Source organism: Physella acuta, unplaced genomic scaffold, assembly GCF_028476545.2.
Source record: "Physella acuta isolate Inbredline_101_S28 unplaced genomic scaffold, ASM2847654v3 ptg000081l, whole genome shotgun sequence".
Classification (NCBI taxonomy): domain Eukaryota; kingdom Metazoa; phylum Mollusca; class Gastropoda; family Physidae; genus Physella; species Physella acuta.
In genome coordinates, this window is record NW_026731601.1 from 434,672 (window position 1) to 449,930 (window position 15,259).

The 15,259-nt window shown below is 36.2% G+C and overlaps 1 long non-coding RNA gene across 1 annotated transcript; it reads right to left on the bottom strand.

Moving 5' to 3' along the window:
* Window positions 1-1,328: 1,328 nt before the first annotated feature.
* On the bottom strand, window positions 1,329-2,692 carry LOC131957409 (uncharacterized). Its single transcript, XR_009389107.1, has 4 exons — window positions 2,517-2,692; window positions 2,207-2,349; window positions 1,799-1,863; window positions 1,329-1,483 (listed from the first exon to the last, which is right to left on the bottom strand). It is a non-coding gene; the product is annotated as an uncharacterized LOC131957409 (long non-coding RNA).
* Window positions 2,693-15,259: the final 12,567 nt, after the last annotated feature.

The window sequence follows — 15,259 nt, forward strand, 5'->3', positions numbered from 1 at the left end:
GGTTAGGATTAAGGCTAGGATTAGGGTTAGTGTTATGGTCAAGGTTAGGCTGAAACCTAAGTCTAGGGTTGGTTTTGGTTATGTGTTAAGTTTTAGGCTAAGGTGAATGCTTAGGGTTTGGTCATTTTTTTATCGATTAGGATTAAGGAAATACATAGGTATAGAGTTTGAGTTAGGATCATAACTTGAGGCCGGGGGGGGGGGGATTCTCCAGGGGGGTTATTGACAAGGGGTAATTGCCCCGGGGGGTAAATACGGGAGAGGGGGGGGGGTCTCCTCCGGGGGGGGGGGTAATTAACGGGGTGGGGGTAATGTCATGTAGCCAGGTCCACTATTAGAAAGCCAAGATTCCAAACTGTGTAGCCTTATGTATGTAGGTAATCTAATCTCATACAAGTTCTTGAAAGCAACATCAAAGACGAGAAATAAAAAGAGCCATCGTTGTCGGCTTATTTAACAGGGAAGTCTTAGTCTAAATCAATCCACGACAATGTCTTTAAGACAATAAACCTTAACTTTGCTTGAAATAACAATATCGTTCTTCATTCAGTCAAACTCAACATTATGGCTTCACTGAACTTTGTCATTGAAATGCATGTGTAGTTTGAAATGTGTGTCTGTTAAAATTGTACAGTTGATACCGAATATATCCAGCCTTTTTCTTCTTCGTTCAGCTGCTTTTCTTTCTGGATTTCTTTTCTTATCTTTTGTCAATCCAAGAACAAGTGTTGTATCCCCAAGATAGGTTGCTATCCCCAACTATAGAGCCTCATCTACACGGGAGATTGAACTCAGGACTTCTCGGTTTAGCAACCACGAACTTTACAAGTTCTTGATTTTGGTATTGGCGTGTCAGTTTTCTTCTTTATTTAGTCGACATCTAAAGTTAAACAAAAACAGTTGCCTACCTCAGCAAAAATCAATGTAGGCCAATTATGGCCAGTGTAGCAATTAGCAACATCAAAGTTGATTTGAATTCCATGCAACACTCATTCCATACTTCTCTAGTGTGGAGGTCTTGCTTATTAAAATTATCCGGTTTGTTTGATACTTTTCTTTAACTTAATAATATTAACCATAGACACTTTTTGCCTGGAGTACAAACTGGGTCACAGTATTCTCTGGTAAACAATTAAGTTATTTTCCAAATATATGCTCAGCTAATAGAAACAGCATTCCTAAATTATTTTATTTTTTTTTGTTTTTTTTTAAAGGGCTTCAGCTGTTTTAATGTCAACTTGTGCTGGGAATACTATAACTACATACAACCCTTTTCAGCTTTCAATCACTTGCATCTTATGTACGAAGTAAGAAAACCAAATACATCAAATTTTGAGAAATAATTTATTTATGAAACAATTGCATATAATTATAAAGCCAAACATTAATATATCAAGATTATTGCAATTATCACCATTTGCAGATTCTTGTTTAACTATGGTAGATGGAAGTATTAGTTGCCTTTTACATCACTTTTCACTTCCTGAAACAAAACAAAATGATTTTCTTAATCATCCATCTGAAATAATAAAATTAGCAAAAAAAAAAATCTTTAGTTTAAATTAGTTTAATACATCAAAACAAAACAAGAAAAAAGTGATTGAATGAGATGAATCATGGCATAGATATCTATAAAATTTTGCTTTAGTGATAAAGGGGGAAGAATTTAAGTTATTTTAAGTGAAACATAAGCTAGAGAAATAAACTATTAGGCCTAATTTAAATAATTTAATTCCTTTCTCCCAAAACACTACATGTATCCTTAAAAAAAGAAAACTTAAAATTTATCAATATTTACCTTGTGTATAAACTCTTCTGTACATCTACTGTATCAGCTTGACGCTCATTAGGTATGCCTAGTTCCTGTTGAGCAGTTAAGACAGATTAAGTAAATAATTCAAATTTGTAAGACAAACCACTAAATGATACTGTTTTATATATATATATATATATATATATATATATATATATATATATATATATATATATATATATATATATATATATATATATATATCCTTCCTGCAAATCAGCATATTTTGCAAAACAAATATTTAAAAAAATACATAATGATATTGTATCAATCATCACCACTGACTTGGTTTTACTAGGTAAAATATTTTTTTAAATACAATATTTATACAAATAAAAATCTATCTCAATCAACATGTTCAAAATAAACCAAAGCAAACTTGTGATAACTTACCTGATTAATGTTTGAGAGGATTCACCCAGTTCTCGCCACTGAAGCAGATTAGATGCATGTGTTATTACACTTGTGATATACTGATTGCCATTTTGTGTACTTTTAGTCCTGGAGATCTATGTTGTAGGCATAGACTGTTAAACCTGGATAGTAATATTATAGAAGTAAATTATATCTAGTATAATATAAATATTTTAAAATATAAATGACACTAAATTATATTTATCATTATTGGAAATAAAAATGGTACAATTAAGTTATAAAAAAACAAATTATAAAATTTAAAGCAGCTTATTAATAATTGTCATACCTTTTCCTACTTTTATGTCAAATGTAAGAGGTAATAGAGAAAGAACATCTTGTGTCATTTAGTATGCTGTAGTCTTATTACTGGTAAAAATCAGATCTTCCCTTTTTTTTTGATGAACCTGTAAAAGAGAAATTACAACATGGATAAACACAATGAATATCATATCTAATCCTCAACTAGTTATCACCCCAATCCTAACCTCATTTTTTAAAACCAATTTCTAAATATGTTTTCAGAACAAACGTATGTTAAGTCTACCTATTTTAATGTTCAGAATACTAATATTTATCAAAACTACCTCCAGTTGAAATTCAAGATACCTTTATAAAAAGTTATTATGACTTTAACTTTGTGTAGTTGTTATTTAGGCTATTTGTTTAATTTATATTATTTAAATTAATATTTCATGCCTTGTTTTAAAAAGATCTACAAGTCTACTTTTGATTTTATGGTATAATCTGATAAAAATTAGGCTGCTACATCTGAAAACTAAGGTCAATGCAAAGACTTCCAAATTAACGATAAGTAGGCTTGTATAGATATTGTATATAATTACTAGCCCAATAGTATTACTCTACGACCAATGTATAGGACTTAATGTATCAGACCTAATTCCTATAATTAGGCCTACTAATTATTAAATAATTAATAGATCTAACAGTAGGATAATTACAATTATGGGCCTTAGCTGACATAGAGAGCTGAATACTTAACTAAACATTTTTAAAAATTATAGTAAGCTAAGTGAGTTGAATTATTTTATTTAGATAGGCCTAGGCTATAATATACTCTATAGCAGTCTATAGTGATAGTCGCAGAGTAGCGTATATCATAATAATTTCAAATTAAATCTATAAGCAACATTAAGCCTCTGCCTTGTTGCCTAATTAAAAACTAAAGCCTATTAAGCCTTTTCCTAATAAGCCTTTGGCCTAATTTAAATAACAGCCTATAGGCCCTATAATATATAAATAGGCTAAACTACTTGTAAGACCTAATAGACTAATGACTAAGAGAGTGCTAGGCCCCTTTCCGATATTATATAATAATTGCTTGATCGATATCATAATATCTAACACTGATTACATTAATTTACATAAGGCTATACCATCTTAACTATAATAGATTGACGACAGAAGCCTGTGGTTGTATATAACACATTTAATGGGTCTAACTACATCACGATGGTAACACACAGAGAGGACGGAAGGAAGTACACAAGGGACATCACTCAAGATAACAATATTATAAATATAACTAATACAGAAGAGTGAGTTCCCTTGACCTCACAATTATTTCAATCTATTACATCCCTTTACCCTTAGAACACAATAACACATCTCTCAATAGAACAATTGATAGTATCCTAAAATCACCAATTATATTGTAACATGAACACTATGGTAGATTACATCCTTACAAACAATGCACAATATGCTACAACATAATCAAAATACAAAACAATAATGTCAAAGTCCTTTTGACCTTTAGAATCATAGGTCTAACCTATTTGGGACTTTGATTGTCCTGCTTGACCTTCTCAGTGGCTTCTGATTTGGTGACTCAAGATTCTGACCATCTGGATTCTCTATCTCAGGAGGTCTAGGATTTAAATCATTAACTCCAGAATTTACATTTTCTGACTCCAGACAACTTGGTTCACTCATATCAACAGAACTTGGTGGGATTGACAGATTCACACTTATTATCTGCACAAGTTATTTTTAACTTTATAAGACACAGGTCCTGTACATTGAACAATTTGACCTGGAATCCATTTTTCCTTTCTCCCATAATTTCTTAGATACACATTATCATTAACTGCAAATTCTCTTTCAATGGATGATTTGTCATGATTTACTTTTTGTGTATGTTGATGTTGGGAAACAGACCTTTGAACAGTTGGATGTAGTAGGTCAAGATGAGTTTTAATTTTCCTACCACATAGCAATTCACATGGTGCAACACCTGTTGTTATATGAGGAGTTGTGCGGTATTTGGTTAAGAACCTGTTTACTCTTTCTCTAAGAGAAAACTTGTTACCGGTATTCATTTTTACCATAGCGGTTTTGAATATGCCTACCGCTCTTTCAGCTAAACCATTCCCAGCAGGATGATAGGGGATGTGGTTATATGCTCAATACCATTTGCCACACAAAACAGTTTAAACTCATGAGCTGTGAAACTAGGCCCATTATCTGAAACAATTTGATCTGGTAATCCATGAGTTGAAAATATTTCCTTAAGTTCTATAATGGTATCATTTGCAGTGATTGTGTTCATGATTTTAACTTCTAACCATTTAGAATGTGAATCAATAACAATTAAGAACATTTTGTTCATGAAAGGTCCTGCGAAATCTATATGTATACGTTTCCATGGTTCAATTGGCCAGTCCCAGTTTTGCAAAGGTGCTGTAGCTGGTTGATTTGAATGTTGTGCACAGCTTGAACAAAGTTTTACATATTTTTCAATATCAGCATCCATATGTGGCCACCAGAACCATGATCTTGCTAGACTCTTCATTTTGGAAGAACCAAGATGAGTATCATGTAAAGTTCTTAAAACTTCTTTTTGTAACATTTTGGGGATAATTACTCTTGACCCCCATAGTATACATCCATCTTCCAGACTTAACTCTGTTTTTCTTATTTTATATGGCTTTAAGTCCTCATTCACTGACTCTTCAGGCCAACCATTCTTACAGTACTCATATACTTTTATTAAGCACTCATCTTTTTGTGTTTCTCTCTTAATATCATTCACATTTATATTGGAGTTATCCATGATAGTGAAGAGAACAAATACATCTTCTGGTACATAGTTCAGGCTCTGGTTTTTTAAAGGTAATCTACTAAGACTATCTGCACTATTCTCAGATCCAGGTTTGTATTTCAATTCATAATTGTATGCAGTTAGTGTGATAGCCCATCTTTGAATTCTTAGTGAGGCATGCTCAGGTAGGGTTTTGTTTTCTCCAAATAAACCTAGCAATGGTTTATGATCTGTAAAGATGGTAAACTTCCTACCAAACAGAAACTTATGAAATTTCTTAACACCAAAAATGATGCCTAAGCCTTCCCTATCTAACTGAGAATAATTTTTCTCAGCCTGGTTCAAAGATCTACTGGCAAAAGCAATGGGTCTGTCACCCTTCTCATCCATGTGGGACAAGACTGCTCCTACACCATCTGGTGAAGCATCACATGTTAATATAAGTCTTTTCCCTGGGTCATAGTGAGTTAGTAAGGTGTCAGTAGACAAAGCCTCTTTTGCTGTGTTAAAAGCAGCTTCTTGTTGTTTACCCCAGTGCCAAGTTGCATTTTTCTGTAGCAGCTTGTACAGTGGTGATAGTTTACCAGACAGATTTCCTATGAACTTTGCATAGTAATTTATTAAGCCCAAAAAAGCTCTTAGTTGTTGGGTATTTTCAGGTTTGGGTGCTTCTTTAATGGCTTTTGTTTTCTCAGGTTGAGGTCTGATGCCTTGTTTGCTCAATATATAACCAAGAAAACTAATTTCTGTCAGCATGAATTGACATTTATCTTTGTTTATCTTTAAACCTTTTTCACCAACAATTTTCAATACTTTATCAAGTGTTTTAAGATGTTCAGTGTCATTCTTACCAGTTATGTACACATTGTCAAAGTACACACAAACATTTGGAATATCCTTAAAAATACTGTCCATGACCGCTTGGAAAATTCCAGGGCTAGATGATATGCCAAAACATAGTCTTTCATATTGGTAGAGTCCTTTATGTGTGTTTATTGTCGTATAGACTTTTGAATCTGGATGCAGTTCTAGTTGAGTGTAAGCATGACTAAAGTCTAATTCAGTGAATTTGTCTCCTCCTGCCAAATTCAAAGGAATTTCCTCAATGTTAGGTATAGGGTACCTATTTAGCTCTATTTGCTTATTCAGTGTAGTTTTATAATCTCCACAAATTCTTATAGAACCATCCTTCTTTAACACTGGCACAATGGGTGTCGCCCAATCGGAATAGTCTACCTTCTTTATAATGCCATTAGATTCCAATCTACTTAGCTCATTTTCAATTTTATTCCTCATTGCATAAGGTGGAACTCTAGCTTTGCAGTATCTTGGATTTGTATCTTTAATGCTTAACTTCACTGTTCTATCATTTAGTAATCCAGAGTTACCAAAAACACATTTATTTTCAGATATTACTTTATCTAGTGAAGTAAGACTAGATTCTTTTACATTCTTCAATGAACAAATACTCTCCCAATTTAACTTAAGATCACTTAACCAGTTCCTACCTAGTAATGGCGGTCCATTTCCTTCAACCACAAGAAGAGGAAGTTTAACACTTTGACCATTATAACTTACATGAACCATACACTCTCCTATTACCGGAACATTGTCACCAGTGTATGTTGTTAGACACTTGTGACACGGCTGTAGAGGCACTGATCCTCCTGTGACAGCGTCAAAATCCTTCTTTGTGATGACTGTTAGTGATGCTCCAGTGTCAAGTTGGAAGCTGATGCTCTTACCGTTGATATTAACTTGTACATTGATGGGAGCATGACTTATTGATTTCACAGAGAACAGGTTGAAATCCGGCTGCGAATCAGTTTGAGCATTTTCACAGGTAGAGTGGTTCATTGGTTGGGTTAGGTAGTCTTGGTGAGAGTTAACATAGTGCTGCCTTTGGTTGCGGTACTGTCTTGACTGGCTAGATTTAGCAACAGACGAAGACTTTGCAAAGCAGGCCTTAGCAATGTGACCTTGCTTACTGCACTTATAACAAGTTGCAGACTTGAACTTGCACCGATGAGATGCATGGGGACCTTTGCATCGATGACATTTTTGATAATTATTACTAGATTTAGATCTAGGACTTGAACGAGCAGGGTGTTTAGCATAAGTTGGAATGCTCTGATGGGGTTGATGTTTATCGACTAACCTGCTGTTTACTGCATGGATCCCTGAAGGCGTTAGAGATTTCGCCGCATCTGATGACTGCTGGTATGAAGTTGCAAGTTGTATTGCTTTTTCCAATTTTAGATCTGACTCGAGCAGCAACTTTCTTTGAATATCAGGGCTGTTTACACCTGTCACAAACTTTTCACATAGTCTGTCAGACAGCGTATCGCCGAATTCACAAAATTCACTTAATTGACGTAAAGCAGCAACATATTCTGATATTGACTCGTTTGGTTGACGAGTCCTACTGTCAAATCTAGCTCTACATAAAAACTTTGATGGGGTAGGCGCATGGTGGTCTGTTAGCAATTTGCTCAGCTCGTTAAAGCTCTTGGTAGTTAGACTAGCTGGTGCGCATAAGTCTTTTAGTAGCCTAAATTGTTGAGGCCCTATGACTGTTAACAAAACAGCTCTCTTTTTGGCTTCTATCGTCACGTCGTTAGCTTCTAGGTAAAAGCTTAACCTCTCTAGGTAATCTTGAATGATTTCATCATTCGCATCAAATTCTTTTATTTGGCCATACAGCGCCATAATTCTAGAAATAATTAGCTAATAAGCTCTAGCAAACCTCTTTTTTGCGTAAGTAGGTGCTCTTTCTAGTAGATGTTTATCCTTCGTCGCCAGTTATAATGGATTGACGACAGAAGCCTGTGGTTGTATATAACACATTTAATGGGTCTAACTACATCACGATGGTAACACACAGAGAGGACGGAAGGAAGTACACAAGGGACATCACTCAAGATAACAATATTATAAATATAACTAATACAGAAGAGTGAGTTCCCTTGACCTCACAATTATTTCAATCTATTACATTAACTATGACTAATACTTTTTCTACTAATAAAATAGGCTATCTCTAGTTTAAACTTAGGCCTAATACTACTAATAGTAATTAGTAATTATAATTAAGTAGGCCATTTTATGACATTTATAAAATTTTTAGTAGATGGCCGAGCCTTAAATTTAAATACTAAAATAGATTTAGCATACTATGCCTATTGTTGGTCTAATTAATAATTTATTTTTCATTTAGAATTTTAGATCTCCAAAAGATAGGCCTAGCTAGGTCCTAAATAAATTATTTTTATTTTATTGAGCCCGCCTTAATGTATAAGATGTGATCTGTTTTTTTAATAAAAATAACCCTACACAATACTAGTGATTTAACTAATATCTAGTACTACTTTAGGCCTATTTAATTTATTTATTAGTAGGCTGAATAAAATCTAAAGCTATAACTACTATAAGGCCTACTTTATTACTATATTTGCCTATTATTCTATAATTAATTTATGTTTTCTTTCAATGCATAGTAGATCCTGTGGTACCTCAACATTCTAGTGCCTCGACATACCAGATTTTTTAAATACGAGTAGTTGAGCGAGTAATATTTCGCTTTGAGTTACGCGCAAAATTTGAGATACCGTATTTCACAGTTCATGTAAAAGAAATACCCCCAAAAAGATGCAAATGATTATTTATCGCAGCTATTTAATTATAATAATAAGCGTCTTACTCATATTTGCAGCATTATGAAAGGGAGAAAGAAATAAACTTCCTAAACAAGTTTTATTTTAAGCTACCAGCACATGAAAGTGATTTAAATTAAGCATGGCAAAAAAGAAGAGAAAAGCTGTCACGAAAATTAAGCTAACGTAATAATTTTATTTAGTATTTAGGCCTTACGTTTAAGTCTTAAGTGCAACAATGCTCAGTGAATTTTAGCCATTAATGGCATTAAGTTTATTAGGAATGATGTGTACTTGTGTAGCTTTAACTTTAGTATATTTTTAGACCTAAGCCTAATCTTGTAGATATAGATCTACAAACAATTTGAAATAGAAGAGATTTAAAATTGAGTAGATCTAGATCCTAAATGCTAAAGGACAGCTATGCCACAGAAATAATTATCTTTCTATCTCTAGTCAATCAAGACTAGATCTAGTGCTACTGAAAAATTACTAGATTTTCTAGATCTAGATTCTATTATTTACTTTCGACGCACCTGGCATACTTTTAACTTTTTCTCTCTAGTCAATAATGTAGATTTCTAGATCTAAATGTAAATCCTGATCTTGTAGATTTGATTTACGTAGGTTTTACATCAGTGTAAATCGTTGATCAAGTAGATCTAGTCTAGATCTGGACTAGCTCTCGTCAAAACAAAATTAGCTTCAAAACACCTACAGTTTATGCTTTCCTAATTGTGGAGAGCATGTTTAATTATTGTTTTATTTTCAACGACAGTGTTGACTGAGAAACCACCAAAGGGTTTTATTCTCAGCGACACAGTCGGAGAGAGGCTCAACGATTCTGTCGTTGAGATGATCCGCATGGGGTGATATATATATATATATATATATATATATATATATATATATATATATATATACATACATAATGCCATATACGAATGAAGAAGTTTAGAAGATTTGACATGAGACAAGTTGGAGTTTCGTGGTCACTGTAGGGGAAAATTAAAAAGCAATCGACTGTAAAGAGAACCGAAACAGTAAATAAGCCGGATGCCCTCCCTTGGGCATGTTTGGGATCTGGGGGAGGGGAGGCTTTCTTTGGGGTCAGTGGTCTGTGATGGCTGGCCAACGTTTGGGCCAGTTGGGACAGTGGTACGAGATTCAATATTGGCTCCATCTGGCATTTGTGGTAACCACACATACAAATAAATAAAGATACAAATAAATATATAAATATATACAACACAAAGACAACACAAAGAAAACACAAACACAACACAAACACAACACAGACACAAAACAAACACTACTTAAACACAACACAAACACAACATATAAACACAACACAACACAAACCGGGACGGCTATTATTATATAAAATTGTAGATCTTCTTGTAGTTTGGTGCAGGTCTCTATAAAAGAGTTTTCTGGTGAGACCGACAAAAATGAATTCCCCTTCGTGTATATATATATATATATATATATATATATATATATATATATATATATATATATATATATATATATATATATATATATATATATATATATATATATATATATATATGTGTGTGTGTGTGTGTGTGTGTGTGTGTTGCCCCAAATATTTGTGAATCGTCTTTCCTGTTATTAATGAGGAAATGTTTTTCTGTTTTGCAGAATGTGCTCTTTTATCACTTCTACAAGATGATAATGGATAACTGGATTTATACATTGGATTTAGAAGCTGCACTGGATTAACATTGGATAAAAATAGAATGAGAGTAGTCGGTTATTTCCCCTTCAAGGGGTGATCACTCTATGAGGTAAGACACAACTTGCGTTTGTCTAGTTAGTCAGTTTTAGTTGGTCAATTCTAGTTGGTCAGTTCTGGTTGAGTAGGTCATTTCTAGTTGGTCATTTCTAGTTGAGTAGGTCATTTCTAGTTGAGTCGGTCATTTCTAGTTGAGTAGGTCAGTTCTAGTTGAGTAGGTCATTTCTAGTTGAGTAGGTCAGTTCTAGTTGAGTAGGTAATTTATAGTTGAGTAGGTCATTTCTAGTTGAGTAGGTCAGTTCTAGTCTAGTAGGTCAGTTCTAGTTGAGTAGATCATTTATAGTTGAGTAGGTCATTTCTAGGTGAGTAGGTCATTTCTAGTTGAGTAGGTCATTTCTAGTTGAGTAGGTCAGTTCTAGTTGAGTAGGTAATTTATAGTTGAGTAGGTCATTTCTAGTTGAGTAGGTCAGTTCTAGTCTAGTAGGTCAGTTCTAGTTGAGTAGGTCATTTATAGTTGAGTAGGTCATTTCTAGTTGAGTAGGTCATTTCTAGTTGAGTAGGTCATTTCTAGTTGAGTAGGTCATTTCTAGTTGAGTAGGTCAGTTCTAGTTGAGTAGGTAATTTATAGTTGAGTAGGTCATTTCTAGTTGAGTAGGTCAGTTCTAGTCTAGTAGGTCAGTTCTAGTTGAGTAGGTCATTTATAGTTGAGTAGGTCATTTCTAGTTGAGTAGGTCAGTTCTAGTTGAGTAGGTCATTTCTAGTTGAGTAGGTCAGTTCTAGTCTAGTAGGTCAGTTCTAGTTGAGTAGGTCATTTCTAGTTGATTAGGTCAGTTCTAGTTGAGTAGGTCATTTCTAGTTGAGTAGGTCAGTTCTAGTTGAGTAGGTAATTTATAGTTGAGTAGGTCATTTCTAGTTGATTAGGTCAGTTCTAGTTGAGTAGGTCATTTCTAGTTGATTAGGTCAGTTCTAGTTGAGTAGGTCATTTCTAGTTGATTAGGTCAGTTCTAGTTGAGTAGGTAATTTATAGTTGAGTAGGTCATTTCTAGTTGATTAGGTCAGTTCTAGTTGAGTAGGTCATTTCTAGTTGATTAGGTCAGTTCTAGTTGAGTAGGTCATTTCTAGTTGAGTAGGTCAGTTCTAGTTGAGTAGGTCAGTTCTAGTTGAGTAGGTAATTTATAGTTGAGTAGGTCATTTCTAGTTGAGTAGGTCAGTTCTAGTCTAGTAGGTCAGTTCTAGTTGAGTAGATCATTTATAGTTGAGTAGGTCATTTCTAGTTGAGTAGGTCATTTCTAGTTGAGTAGGTCATTTCTAGTTGAGTAGGTCATTTCTAGTTGAGTAGGTCAGTTCTAGTTGAGTAGGTAATTTATAGTTGAGTAGGTCATTTCTAGTTGAGTAGGTCAGTTCTAGTCTAGTAGGTCAGTTCTAGTTGAGTAGGTCATTTATAGTTGAGTAGGTCATTTCTAGTTGAGTAGGTCAGTTCTAGTTGAGTAGGTCATTTCTAGTTGAGTAGGTCAGTTCTAGTCTAGTAGGTCAGTTCTAGTTGAGTAGGTCATTTCTAGTTGATTAGGTCAGTTCTAGTTGAGTAGGTCATTTCTAGTTGAGTAGGTCAGTTCTAATTGAGTAGGTAATTTATAGTTGAGTAGGTCATTTCTAGTTGATTAGGTCAGTTCTAGTTGAGTAGGTCATTTCTAGTTGATTAGGTCAGTTCTAGTTGAGTAGGTCATTTCTAGTTGATTAGGTCAGTTCTAGTTGAGTAGGTAATTTATAGTTGAGTAGGTCATTTCTAGTTGATTAGGTCAGTTCTAGTTGAGTAGGTCATTTCTAGTTGATTAGGTCAGTTCTAGTTGAGTAGGTCATTTCTAGTAGGTCAGTTCTAGAAGAAAGAACGCTACTTCCCCACAGATTTCGTCAATAAATGACTCCAGTCTCCAGGGCAAACTGCTGAGTCGGTCCTCTAGCATTACTACCTCTCTACCTCACAATAACACTAGCGTTAGTACCTCTCTACCTCACTATAACACTAGCATTAGTACCTCTCTACCTCACTATAACACTAGCATTAGTACCTCTCTACCTTACTATAACACTAGCATTAGTACCTCTCTACCTCACTATAACACTAGCATTAGTACCTCTCTACCTCACTATAACACTAGCATTAGTACCTCTCCACCTCACTATAACACTAGCATTAGTACCTCTCTACCTCACTATAACACTAGCATTAGTACCTCTCTACCTCACTATAACACTAGCATTAGTACCTCTCTACCTCACTATAACACTACATTAGTACCTCTCCACCTCTCTACCTCACTATAACACTAGCATTAGTACCTCTCTACCTCACTATAACACTAGCATTAGTACCTCTCTACCTCACTATAACACTAGCATTAGTACCTCTCCACCTCACTATAACTCTAGCATTAGTACCTCTCTACCTCACTATAACACTAGCATTAGTACCTCTCTACCTCACTATAACACTAGCATTAGTACCTCTCTACCTCACTATAACACTAGCATTAGTACCTCTCTACCTCACTATAACACTAGCATTAGTACCTCTCCACCTGTCTACCTCACTATAACACTAGCATTAGTACCTCTCTACCTCACTATAACACTAGCATTAGTACCTCTCTACCTTACTATAACACTAGCATTAGTACCTCTCTACCTCACTATAACACTAGCATTAGTACCTCTCCACCTCACTATAACACTAGCATTAGTACCTCTCTACCTCACTATAACACTAGCATTAGTACCTCTCTACCTCACTATAACACTAGCATTAGTACCTCTCTACCTCACTATAACACTAGCATTAGTACCTCTCCACCTCTCTACCTCACTATAACACTAGCATTAGTACCTCTCTACCTCACTATAACACTAGCATTAGTACCTCTCTACCTCACTATAACACTAGCATTAGTACCTCTCCACCTCACTATAACTCTAGCATTAGTACCTCTCTACCTCACTATAACACTAGCATTAGTACCTCTCTACCTCACTATAACACTAGCATTCGTACCTCTCTACCTCATTATAACACTAGCATTAGTACCTCTCTACCTCACTATAACACTAGCATTAGTACCTCTCTACCTCACTATAACACTAGCATTAGTACCTCTCCACCTCTCTACCTCACTATAACACTAGCATTAGTACCTCTCTACCTGACTATAACACTAGCATTAGTACCTCTCCACCTCACTATAACACTAGCATTAGTACCTCTCTACCTCACTATAACACTAGCATTAGTACCTCTCCACCTCACTATAACACTAGCATTAGTACCTCTCTACCTCACTATAACACTAGCATTAGTACCTATCCACCTCTCTACCTCACTATAACACTAGCATTAGTACCTCTCTACCTCACTATAACACTAGCATTAGTACCTCTCCACCTCTCTACCTCACTATAACACTAGCATTAGTACCTCTCTACCTCACAATCACTATATCACTACCTCCATTCCTCACTCTTCATATGTCCAGCCCCTACCCCCATCTACACACCTCTCTATTCCCTACCCCCATCTACACACCTCTCTAGTCCCTACCCCCATCTACACACCACTCTAGCACCTCCCTCCATCTACACACCTCTCTAGCACCTCCCTCCATCTACACACCTCTCTAGCACCTCCCTCCATCTACACACCTCTCTAGCACCTCCCTCCATCTACACACCTCTCTAGCACCTCCCTCCATCTACACACCTCTCTAGCACCTCCCCCCATCTACACACCTCTCTAGCACCTCCCTCCATGTACACACCTCTCTAGCACCTCCCTCCATTTACACACCTCTCTAGCCCCTCCCTCCATCTACACACCTCTCTAGCACCTCCCTCCATCTACACACCTCTCTAGCACCTCCCTCCATCTACACACCTCTCTAGCACCTCCCTCCATCTACACACCTCTCTAGCACCCCCCTCCATCTACACACCTCTCTAGCACCCCCCTCCATCTACACACCTCTCTAGCACCTCCCTCCATCTACACACCTCTCTAGCACCTCCCTCCATCTACACACCTCTCTAGCACCTCCCTCCATCTACACACCTCTCTAGCACCTCCCTCCATCTACACACCTCTCTAGCACCCCCCTCCATCTACACACCTCTCTAGCACCTCCCTCCATCTACACACCTCTCTAGCACCTCCCTCCATCTACACACCTCTCTAGCACCTCCCTCCATCTACACACCTCTCTAGCACCTCCCTCCATCTACACACCTCTCTAGCACCCCCCTCCATCTACACACCTCTCTAGCCCCTCCCTCCATCTACACACCTCTCTAGCACCCCCCTCCATCTACACACCTCTCTAGCACCTCCCTCCATCTACACACTTCTCTAGCACCTCCCTCCATCTACACACCTCTCTAGCACCTCCCTCCATCTACACACCTCTCTAGCACCTCCCTCCATCTACACACCTCTCTAGCACCTCCCTCCATCTACACACCTCTCTAGCACCTCCCTCCATCTACACACCTCTCTAGCACCTTCCCCCATCTAC